Raw genomic sequence first — 11,876 nt, 5'->3', positions numbered from 1 at the left:
GTACCACCTAAGAGTCCTTCTACCCAACAAAGTAGGGCTACTTTTTTATTTAGCTCTATATGATGTAAGTATGTATGGGAGAACAATTTAATATTATAAGTATACACAATTTGAAGCATTAGTAGCCATTTGAACTCAATTTTGTGTACTTTATGATAAAATTATACCTAGTAATAGTAGATTACAAGTGATTGTGGTGACTGCTAAATTAGCGTATACATGATTGTGGTGACTACAAGATATCTTACGATGACTATGGTGACTTTAGCTAGCATACAAGTGACTATTAAACTAATAAAATAGGTGACTATTAACTAGCATACAGTTGATTGTTAGCTAGCATACAAGTAATCTCTTGTAACTAACATACAAGTAAATAAAATGTGCATGTGAAAGCGACATTAGCTAGAGGCTTAATCATTAGGGGATAATTTTAACACGATCATGGATATGGTATAACATCAATCAAACTATAGAATATCCTAAACTTAGTCCAAGCTTCCATGACAATTGTAAATAGAAATGTAGCCACTTTTGAGTAACTAATATCTCTCAACAATTCAGAATTTGAACCTAACTTGAAATGTAAAGTTGTAGCCCATGATATGATTAAAATTTGTACAAAATCTGACCATTCATCTATTCCTTGCCAAAAAGATATTATCTATTCAATCAACCCCAAGTATTAGAAATCTCAAGTAGATTGTTTGCTACTAAGTACTATATAAACCCATGTATATAGCTAATGTAAACATACAACTAGAGAAATCTAAGTTGAAAGTGAGCTAGTGTGAGGATTATTAGTTCAATATCAAGGATTGAATCAATTCTCCTTCTTGTTAAGCCTATTGCATAATATACTCAAATTGTTGTAGTCTTATTGCAATACAAGCTTTCTATACTTCAGTCTCATTATCTGAATCATTCCATTCTATTCGTTAGTTTTTGGTTCACTTGTATTTACTAGAGCTCAGTCTAAGATCAAGCCATTAGGTGGTTTATATGCAACTCTAGTTGATTTGCTACATTAGTAGTGACTATTTGCAACGATAACTAGTCTATGACCACCTTTCTAACATGATAATAGAGTAAGTATTTTGAACTCTAAATTGTGCAAGTCTTTGAGTGTACATAGAAAGCTTAATGATATCTCAACTCAAAACATCACATCCTTCATTTCACAATGCTTAACAATATCTCAACTCAAAACATCACATACTTCATTTCACAATGGCTCCAAGTGATATGCCCTTACTTGGTGATGCAAATAACTTGACAAGACCAACTACAATGCATGGAAGTTTAGAATGCAAACACTTTTAATGATTACTAATATGTTGAAGATTGTCACTGGTCAAGAAGCAAGACCTTGCCCACAAAGGAGAAAAAAAGAGTGTTTGGTATGGAAGAGCAATTGAAGCTCAAGGTCTCATAAACATCGATGTCAATGACAACATAGTTGGCTTGTTAGCCTTATTTTCGAAGAGCAAAGTTGAAGGAAAAAAGAAGTATAAAATTGATAAGAATCAATTCTATAGACAGATGTGACAAGATCTTCATCAAACCAAATTAAGAATACTTAATTTTCAAAATGTCATTATACTTTAGTTGTATTACTCAAGAGCCACTGAGGATTTTGTCACTTCTTAGTTAGGAGAGAGTCAAATATTAAATCTCTAAACATGTGCATGTAACATAAGGACTAGTCAAGAGCCCAATAAAGAGACCAATTTTTAAGGGGAAAACCCTAAAATTTGAGTCCATGTATAAAAGGTTGAAATTTGAATGTTATTCTTGTATGTACCAACTTTGAGAGCTCTTCTTCTTACTTACATCTTATCCATTGGAGCATCTTATATATGTGTGTGCATGTGTATGTACGTGTGTGTAAGGAAGAGTGAGGGGCCATTGGAGAAGCTACTATCCAACTCTTGTGCCATTTCCTTCTTCTTCTCTTCATTCATAATCACTTGAAGAATATGTGGACTAAGTTGAAGCTATAGTGAATCAAGAGGCAACATTTGAATCATGGATCTACCTGCAAGCCCATCAAAGTGATGAAGACTACAATGAGATAGGTAAGTAGATGAGCTCACTACATCTTAAATCTAATCGTGAATTTGTTTTCTTGGTAGATCAAAGAGTGTGTATTGGATAGAGGAAGTGTATTATGGCTAGGTGAGAGATAGCATATGCAACATAGCAGGAGCTCTTCAAATAATAAGAGTCTTATCAAAGTCTTGCCATTGAGCAAAAAGCTCCGCATTTATTGTTGAGATGAAGAGAGAACCAACTATTGAGATACATACACTCTTATCTTACAATAACATAGCAGACTCATTAGGGTAGAGGTACTTTCAAATATTGATAGCTAGATTAAGAAGGCTAGATCAAGTTGATATTGATAGATTGGTTATTTTCTCTGTATTTTGATTTTTACGTGGTGTTTTGATTAGATTATGATAGGATTAAAGGTTAGAAAATGGAAAAAACCACATAAAAACTCAAAAAATATTTTTAAAAACACCCACAAAATGTAAGTCTCAATGTCTCTAGATAACTCACTGCAAACCCACAAAACTCCATTACATAGAATACACTTAACCACATGTATAGGACTTGTTGATAATGAAATGGAGAAACTATAGATACGTGAGCTTGTACATAAAAGAATTTCAATGTATGGGTTTGTGATTTGAGGGTCATTGAAGAGTGAGCATAGTGAGGAATCAAAGCTTGATTTGTGTATCCTTTCAAGGTATCATGAGTAGTTAATTGTATTGTATCTGCAGGACAAGGAGAGGAGCCTTTGCCTTTTGATTTTGCTTTTGTAAAGATTTAGTGCAATGTGCTAAGAAAGAATAGTTTTATTGATTTTGCTTTAGAGAAAAAAAAAAGATCCTCACTTTTTGCTTTCAAAGCAAGAAGGAGAGCAACCACATAACTTAATAGGATTGCAAAAAGGGAGAGGAGAAGAAAGAGGAGATGGAAGAAGATTAAGGGAGAAGAGAAGGGGATCACCATCATCAACATTATTATCATCTTCGCCATCATCTCTATAGATCCCAATACGATCGTCACCTTATACTGGTTGTTGTGTTTTCTTCTTTAAGAAGAAGGTTGAGACTCCTTTCAATTATCTTTGTGTACTTGGGTATGGCCTCATGATTAAAGCTTGTGTCCTAGCACTTCGATCCATCGACGTTGCCTCATATTGAGTTCATTCTGGGTGAAGATCCATTTAAGACTCTTGTGGTCCGTTACTAAGGAAAATTTGTTACCTAGAAAGTAATGTCTCCAAAGTTTGAGAGCATGGATGACAACCAACAACTTAAGGTCGTGGGTAGCATAATTCATTTCATGGCTCTTCAATTTTCTTGAAGAATATGCTACGGGATGACCTTCTTGCATAAGTACACATCCTAAAGCAAGTGCGCTAGCATCAGTTACCACTTCAAACTCCTTACTAAGATCAGGAAGTTTCAGGATGGGTGTGCTGATACTAAGCTTTGCTTTAGTTTGTCAAAGCTGGTCTGTTCAGCAGGTAACCATACAATTGCTACTTGCTTCAGGTACCTCATGATACCCTTGACAACATCATAATACCATCTACTAGGAGTAGCAATATAGCATGCCACAACTCCCATTGCAAATGCTATGTCAGGGCTATCATGGTATACATAAAACTACCCACTACGGATGCATAAGAGACCTTGGATATCTCAGCTTTTTGCTAATTAGACTACGGATAATTAGCTTGACTAACCTTCACATGAGAAGGCAAAGGACAACTAATAGGCTTGACATCATGCAGATGAAATCGCTCAGGGACCTTCTATCCCTTTCCTCCCTCGCGCGGGTATAAAGTGAGCTTGCTTACTGAATCTATCAATGATAGTCCAGATTGCATCATTGCCTGCTTGTGTGCGAGGCTCCATGATAAAGTCCATGGCTATACTTTCCCAAGGCTCATTGGGAATAGGTAATGGCTTCAGTAGACTAGGTGGTTTATGCATATCATACTTTACTTTTTGGCATATCTTGCACTCGCGGACATATCTTTCAATGTCAGCTCTAAGAGTGGGCCAAAAGAAATATCTTTCCAATGCTTGAGTAGTGGGTAGAATACCCCTATGTCCAGCATATGGAGATGCATGTGCTTCATCCATTACCTTGTGTCACAATGGTAATGCTACACAAATTGCTTGATGATGATACAAATAACCATCCCAAATCAAGTAAGGTGCAATCATGTGCTTCATCCATTAGCTTGTGTCACAATGGTAATGCTACACAAATTGCTTGATGATGATACAAATAACCATCTCGAATCAAGTAAGGTGCAATCAATTGATCTGAGTTAAGCTGATCCCATATGGTTGAGAAGTTGGAATCAGTTGCATACATTTTGGGTAAATCCATGAACTCATTATGGTAAACAGTTGTGATTGCATTCACTCGAGGTCGTCGTGATAGAGCAACTGCTACTACATTCTTAGTTCTAGATGTGTGAAGGATTTGAAAATGAAACATAGATAAGAAATTTGCCCCACGCATCTATTTCTCTGAGAGCTTCTTCTGAGTGAGGAAGTATCTTAGACTTTGGTGATCTATTTTAATAACAAAATCTGCACCAAGTAAATAGTGTTTCCATACTTGAAGAGCATGTACCACCGCCATAAGCTCTTTCTCATATACTGGAGCATGTAGCTCATGGTCCTTGAGACGTCGGCTCCTCAAATGCTACTGCATGATGCTCTTGGTTCAGCACAGCTCCAATGCAATCTTAGAAGCATTGTAGTGAACTTCAAAAGGTTTTTGAATATCCTGAACTATGAGAATTGGTTCTTGAATCACAAGAAACTTAATTCTTTCAAAGGCTTGTAGTTGCATTGATCCCCAGCAAAAAGGCATTTGCTTCTTAGTAAGGTCATGTAGAGGAGATGCAACATACGCAAAACCTTGTATGAATCTCCTATAGTATGAACATAGGCCCAAGAAACTTCTAACTCCATATACAAAAGTAGGTGTAGGCCATTCAACAATGGCTCGAATCTTCTCAAGATCCATTCTCACCAAATTGTGAGAAACAATATGGCCTAAGTAATGAATTTCCGAAAGGAAAAATTCACTCTTCTTAGCATTGACATGTAGTCTATGCTTGCGAAGCTCTTGAAAAACAATAGATATATGTTTTCTATGCTCTTCTTCAGACTGTGAAAATATTAGAATGTCATCAAAGAAGACACATGTGAACTTTGAGTGAGGTCTAAAAATTCTCTCCATCATTCGATTGAATGTGGTGGGTGTATTAGTCAAACGAAATGTCATGACTAAGAACTCGTATAGTCCAAATGTCGTACGAAAAGCTATCTTATGAACATCTTTAGGTGCTATCCGTATCTGGTGATAGTCGCTCTTGAGATCAATGCGACTAAAGATACTAGCCTCTTGCAACTTATCCAAGACATCATCTATCCTTGGGATAGGAAAATGATTCTTGATTGTGATCTTATTCAAAGATCTGTAGTCTATGCACATACATTGTTTGAGCTTGAGCTATCAAGCTCAACCAAACCCCAACCTCTGCAGACCTCAACCCCTCATATAAGTGTAAATCTATCCTTACAATGGCCAGGACCTAGCCGCAAATATGGGGGACGATTTAGTCACCTGCATCAGATGCTTGGGTGCCACATTCACCATGCTAGCAAGGAACTATGAACGGTTGGACTTAGGCCTCCTCGATAAGACATTAATGATGGAAGTGCGCTCCTTGCCATGAACTTGGGAGAACTATAAGTTTGTGTTCATCAAGATTCCCGAGGCATCCAAGGAACTGGTTGACAATGAGATCTCTCGAGCGCAATCTTGCACACAATGGCTAATCCCATCATATTGCAAGACCAAAGTCGTTGCAACAAGCCAAGAGCTAGAAATGCTGGCAAAGCTAGCTGACTCTGACTCCTCTTTCTTAATAAAATGGTATGCTCTCTGGCTTCAATGGGAGTAAGAGGGCTGCCAAATCATGACCAACGCTGAGCAACGACGTGCCATCACAACCTTAGAGTATGACCCCACTTATGTAGCTCTAGTCTCCTATAGGGTATCGACTACTATTTGTAATTGACCCCCCTAGAAGAGCACATCCTAACCCACCCATATTTAGATCGCATTCTATTTGAGGAGGAGTTACACATTGCCAGTCGAATTGACTCCGATGACTTCTCACAGATGTTCTCACCTACATCACTCAAGTAGGCATCTGTCCTTTCGACATGGACTGCTATGCTAATTTAGAGTAAAACCCAAACTTATATGATTGGCTCGTGTAAAAGTAAAACACTGCAAGCATGAGTTGAATACCCTTGACCTCTCAAACCTTAATCCTAAGAAGGATTCTTCCCAATTCCAAAGGGGAGGGTGTAAGGTGAATCAAGCATGTAAACAAACATGTAAACATGCAAGGTGAATGAAACATGCAAGGATAAAAAAGCCTCAATCAATGTCCAAAAGCGAAAAAGAGTGGATGAAAATCAACTTGTGATTGAGGAAAAGTGTCATAAAATTTTGAAAGTGGATAGAACTGCCTAAAGGAAAAGTTTCTTTCTATACTTAGGCATTTCAATTGCCCATAAGCACATAATCTTTCAGCGAGAATTTGTTTTAAGACAACTAATCGTGAGCATGGCTTCATGGCAAGCACCTACAATGGCAAGACAGGAGAAAACCAACAAGCTGTCATTCTTGGAGGAGGAAAAGGCGAAGTACACCCTCTCAGTGGAAACAAGGGTCTACAGCCAATTCAAATTCAAGCACATCCTGAATTTGGAAGACATCATAATGGAAGAGCCAACCACCATCAAGCAACTTGTGAAGCAAGTACATGGAGAAAAGGTAGGCCTGCAAGAGGAGAGTCCCCTGCTTCTAAGGCAACAAGAAAGGCATCGTCCTCAAAGGCCTCAACCATCAAGTTTGGTGGCTAAACTGTTATCATCAAGGAAGCCTTGGGGGAAGAACATGGAGAAGGAGAAGGAATTGATGAAACACCTTATAGGTCGCCTCCATATTAGGAACCAAAACAATCCAGTGAAAGAATAGTAAGTGACGAGAAAGGAGAGCAGCAAGCATCGTCTAGCCAGGAAGCGGCCAAGAAATCAAAGAAAAAAACTCCACTAAAGAAGGTCGAAGATGAGAGCAAGATGAAAGAAAAAGAAGATATGACAAAATCCCAAAGGGAGTCCAAAAGTGTCGAACAAAGAAGAAAAGGAAGAGAGGAGGAGGAGACAAAAAGAATAAAGGAGGAATCCAGGAAGGCCGAAGAGGAAAGGAGCAGGAAAGCAGAGCAAGAGGCAGAGGAGTTAAGGAGGAAGGAAGAAGAATACATAGCCCCCCTTGCCATCCACCTCTCAATGGAGCAGCCTTCAAGGGAAGAAGAGGTGGCTGCCATGAGTCCACCCAAATGCGAAGGTCCAAGCACTAGCCCGACGTCATTTATGATGAGCTAGTAGTGTTGTATAAATACCTACATAAGGAAAATGAAAATATACAAAATGCCACGGAGCAGCTAGCAGCAGCAAAAAAAGAGAGAAGCCAACAACGCCAAAAGCACTTAAAATATCTGAAAAATATGATGGCCTTAGAGCTTGAAAAGCAACAACGCTTGGAAAGACAAATCAAGGAATAGGAGAGGAGGCTAAGGGTGTTAGCCTACAGGCACAATGAAAGCCTAGAAGAAATGAAGAAAAGAGTAGATGAATGGGTGGACAGGAGCAAAGAAAGGGTGAGAGACTTAGCATGTCGGCTAGCCCTTATAGAAGGCAACAAGGTGTTAGTAGAGAGTAGGGCAGAGGCTACACAATGACTTTGGAAGCCCAACAATGCACCTTCCTCCACACTCTCTTGGATGCTATGCAATCTAAGGAAGAGGAGGCCATTGAGTCATTAAGGAAAAAGTTGGAGATCTTCAGCACGGCTCTAAGACATGGGTTGCATGTCCAACTTCAAACTGTAGGGCCCAAAGAAGCCAAGACACTAGAGCACAGGGGAGAAGAGAGGCAAAGGCCAACTAAAGACATAGGGCCAAGTTTTGAAAGGGGGCAGCATGACGTGGCTCCTTAGTAGAAGGTTTTTAAGACAAGACCCTACTTTACAAAAATGCCACTTCCCACCACTCTTCTTTGACCTCAACATTGGCAAAGATATCTATGCAATGGCTAGATCAATGATGCACCCAAAAAAAAAGGGAGAAATGCACTGCACGTAGGTCACAGTCACTGCACCTAGGGGTCCTCAAGTTAGAAATGTCCGGTGGCTTCGGTCGGTTGGCTCTGTCCCTAACCCCCTATTCCATTTTGATTCTCCACATCACGCCTAGGGCACATCAAGAGTACAATATGCCTAGGGAGGTCACCCACACCTATGGTTAGACCTGTCTTCCTAAACCACACTCATTGCACCACCCTTATGCACAAATTGGGTCCTCGAGCATGGGAGGAGGCTTGCATGTGGTATGACCCAACTCCCAGTTCCACTAGCATGAGCACAATGCACCACACGGTGAGGTAAACATACCCCCAGGTAGTGCACCTTCTTTTCTTTTTAGGAAATACAAATGCTACAACCCACAGACTTCGGAGGCCCCATCATCCACTCAATTCGCTCTCGACCTCCACCACCTCAACTGGTTGCTTAGTTTCTTCCCATGACCAATCCCCATGAGACCCCATCATCGTCAACTCCCATGATCACCTTTTAAATCACCGAATCTTCATCAACTCAAAACCGCAAGTGCCATGGAACTAGCACTCGTCTAAGAGGGGGGTAATGTTACATGACATGTCACCATGAAGTTGAAACAAATCAGAGGAGGACCAAACCCAAGTCAAAAAGTGAGTGAAGAAGCTCATTCTACCCTTGCAGGAAAAGTGGAGGAGAAAGCAAGGTGCTCTCCGAAGATTCTAGCAAGGTGCTCAAAAAGAACGTGGGGAAGCACCAAATGTTTTAGCAATGCTCTCTCAAGGATGAGGGAGAACCTCCAAGGGCTCTCGCAAGGAAAGTGTGGGGTGCAATGTAATTCATTTTATAAAAATGCCAAGCTCCATCCTATGCAAGTTGTAATGTCCAAACGGACATAGGTAAAGGGATAAGGCAACTTGAAGGGAATAGAAAAAAGCTAGGTTAAGATTGCATCGTATCGACCTCAGCGGTCAAGAGAAGGGATCCATCCAACACCATATTCAATTTCAAGGATAGATCCGTCCAGTCACCATTCTCCAAGGGGAATCCGTCCAACACCATCTTAAATTTCAAAGGACCAATCAACCCACCGTCAGCATCAGGGAGGGACCTGCCCCAACTTCATCTTCAATTTCAAGGGCAAATCCATCCAACACCATCCTCAACAAGGGCTTGTATACAAACTCAAAAGGCCTCTTGGCTACACCCATCCCACCTTCCAACAACTACCCATTAGTGCCATGGGACTGACACTCAACTAGAAGGGGGGTAATGTTAATCTTAGCGTAAGAAAAAGCAGAACAAGTGGAAAAGCGCAAGTCGGGAGGCTGAAAGAGGTAGCCCAGAAGGAAATCCGACACAATGAAAGAAGTAGGAAGGGAAACAACCGAAAGCATAAGGGCGGCCTCAAAAGCTAAGTCAAAGGAAAAAGTGCATTTTTAAATGCAAGGTGCCCCTGAAACTTTTGTAAAAGAGTGCCATGCTCCCTTATCTACAAAGTGTAAGGATAGACATGCGATAGAAAGGAAGATTGGAGGACAATAGGAAAGAGGGCCTAGGGCATGGCCAGCCATGTAAAAAAAGGGATGATCGCCCAAAAGGGATTAGGTTTTTGTATATAAACTCAAAAAGTGAATGAGAAGCTCATTCTTTGGTGTGTGGCAAATGTGATCTCTTCTTCTTCTCTTCTTATCTCCTTCTTGCTTGCTTGTGTGTGCTTGAGAGAGGGAGTGTGAGAGTGTGAGGGAGTGAGTGTGTGAGGGTGTGAGGGTTCTCTTCTCTTGTCACGTGTGGCTATGGAGGATGGAGCTTGAAGGTGGAGTTTGAGGTTCTTGAACTCGCATCTAGAATCATGGAGCTACCGGGTTGCTTGAGGGAGGAGGCTACTCGTTCTGGCGTCAAGGTAAGCTCACTATATCCCCATAGTATCAAAGGGGCATTGGCTAGGTGAGAGATAGCCATTTGTGCTCACTTGAAATGCTTGAAAGAATAAGTGGTCCGTGGGTCTTGGCGGTTGAGTGTGAGCTCCCACTACACTTGCAATCAGGTGCCTCAAGTTCACTAAATCAAAGGATTGAGTATTATCCCAATAACAAAACCATGAAACCAACCTTTCTTCTTAGAGAGGACGGTAAGATCTAATCGTGTACTTAATTATAACAATTAAGAAATGAATATAAACTGAAATACACACGTCACAATTATAATCTTGGACATTGAACACCCTATTGGTCCCCCAAAATTGGTGCTCCTTGCGATATTCTTTAATTTGTATTGCTATTAGAAGGAGTATAAATTGAGATATCTTTATCTCCTCCATTGATCCATTACTGTCACAAATGATCTATAAGTAACTCGGGCTAATTGCCCCTTGATCTTCACCCAGGACTTATACAAATGGAACCACAAACTAGCCAAATGCTGCCAAATCAAATGGAATGGGCCGGCATATGAAATCTTTAATAATTCTTTGAATTTCAACTCTCCTAATTTCAATGTATGATACATTTGACTAATGGCATGGAACCACAAACTAGCCAAATGCTACCCAAATCGAATGGAATGGGCTGGCATCTGAAATCTTTAATAATTCCTTGAATTTCAACTCTCCTAATTTCAATGTACCATACATTTGACTAATGGAATGGATCCCAAGGTGACTACTAATCCCTAATTTCTACAATGAATTTTAGTTTATAACAAAATTCTCATTGCTATCGTCCACAAATCTGACTAAGAACACCTTCAATTAGCTAAGAAATGCTGGGATTTTCAGAGAATAGGTTGGAGAAGGTGAGAGAATGTTGAGATGAGAGAGAAGTTAGAGTTTTCACATGAGAGACCCTCAAAACTGGTTGTTGCCCTATCAGATCAGCAAATGGAGCTACCACCTACTATCCTGAGGCCACCAAAATGATGCCGCTCGATGTTCTTGTTGCATTAAATGCAATCATCTAGTTCTGGGAGCCTCTTGGTAGTTTTTTTCTTACCTCTAATGGCTCTTTTTTGCTCCAAAATTAGATCAATAGTACCTCCTCTCTCCCAAGCAGCATACATACTAATTGAGTCTCTCTCAATCCCAAATACCCTTCTCTACCATTGCATGGGCATTTTTGCCCAAGTGGCAACTTTCTTATCCCATTTTCTACCAATTTCCAACCAATTAATTAATTCTAAATTTTAATTTCAATCCTTTTGGCCTTACCCAAAATTAAAGATGCCCATCCACAATTTTATTAGCTAGGCCATTTGCAACCCCAAGTGGTCCCCAACCTTCATTGTCACTTAGATTGGTATTAATTAATTAATTAATACTTAATCTCTAGTGTCATCACTAACACTTAATGGGCAAATAATTATCATAGGCCAAACTGAGACCAACTCACACCCAAAACTCATATGGCATAACTTGTCACAACTTTTGCCTTTAGCATTCATTACTTCCTCGAGGTCCTTAGTTTGCTACCATGACATAACTGCCATGTGTATCACATGTGCCTTACAACATTACACATTTGATTTTTAAATTAATCAAATGTCACTAGCAAGAGCAAAGCATCTCAAAATTTTCGAGTTCCCATGACAAGCTCTCTCCCATGACATGCTGCTCCTAATGCTCCTAGAGAAGGGGTTGGTGC

The sequence above is a fragment of the Lygodium microphyllum genome, chromosome 11, assembly GCF_053477565.2.
Source record: "Lygodium microphyllum isolate KBCC chromosome 11, Lygodium_microphyllum_v1.1.10, whole genome shotgun sequence".
NCBI lineage: Eukaryota > Viridiplantae > Streptophyta > Polypodiopsida > Schizaeales > Lygodiaceae > Lygodium > Lygodium microphyllum.
The sequence above is the reverse complement of the archived record's forward strand: the minus strand, read 5'-3'. Positions refer to the sequence as shown.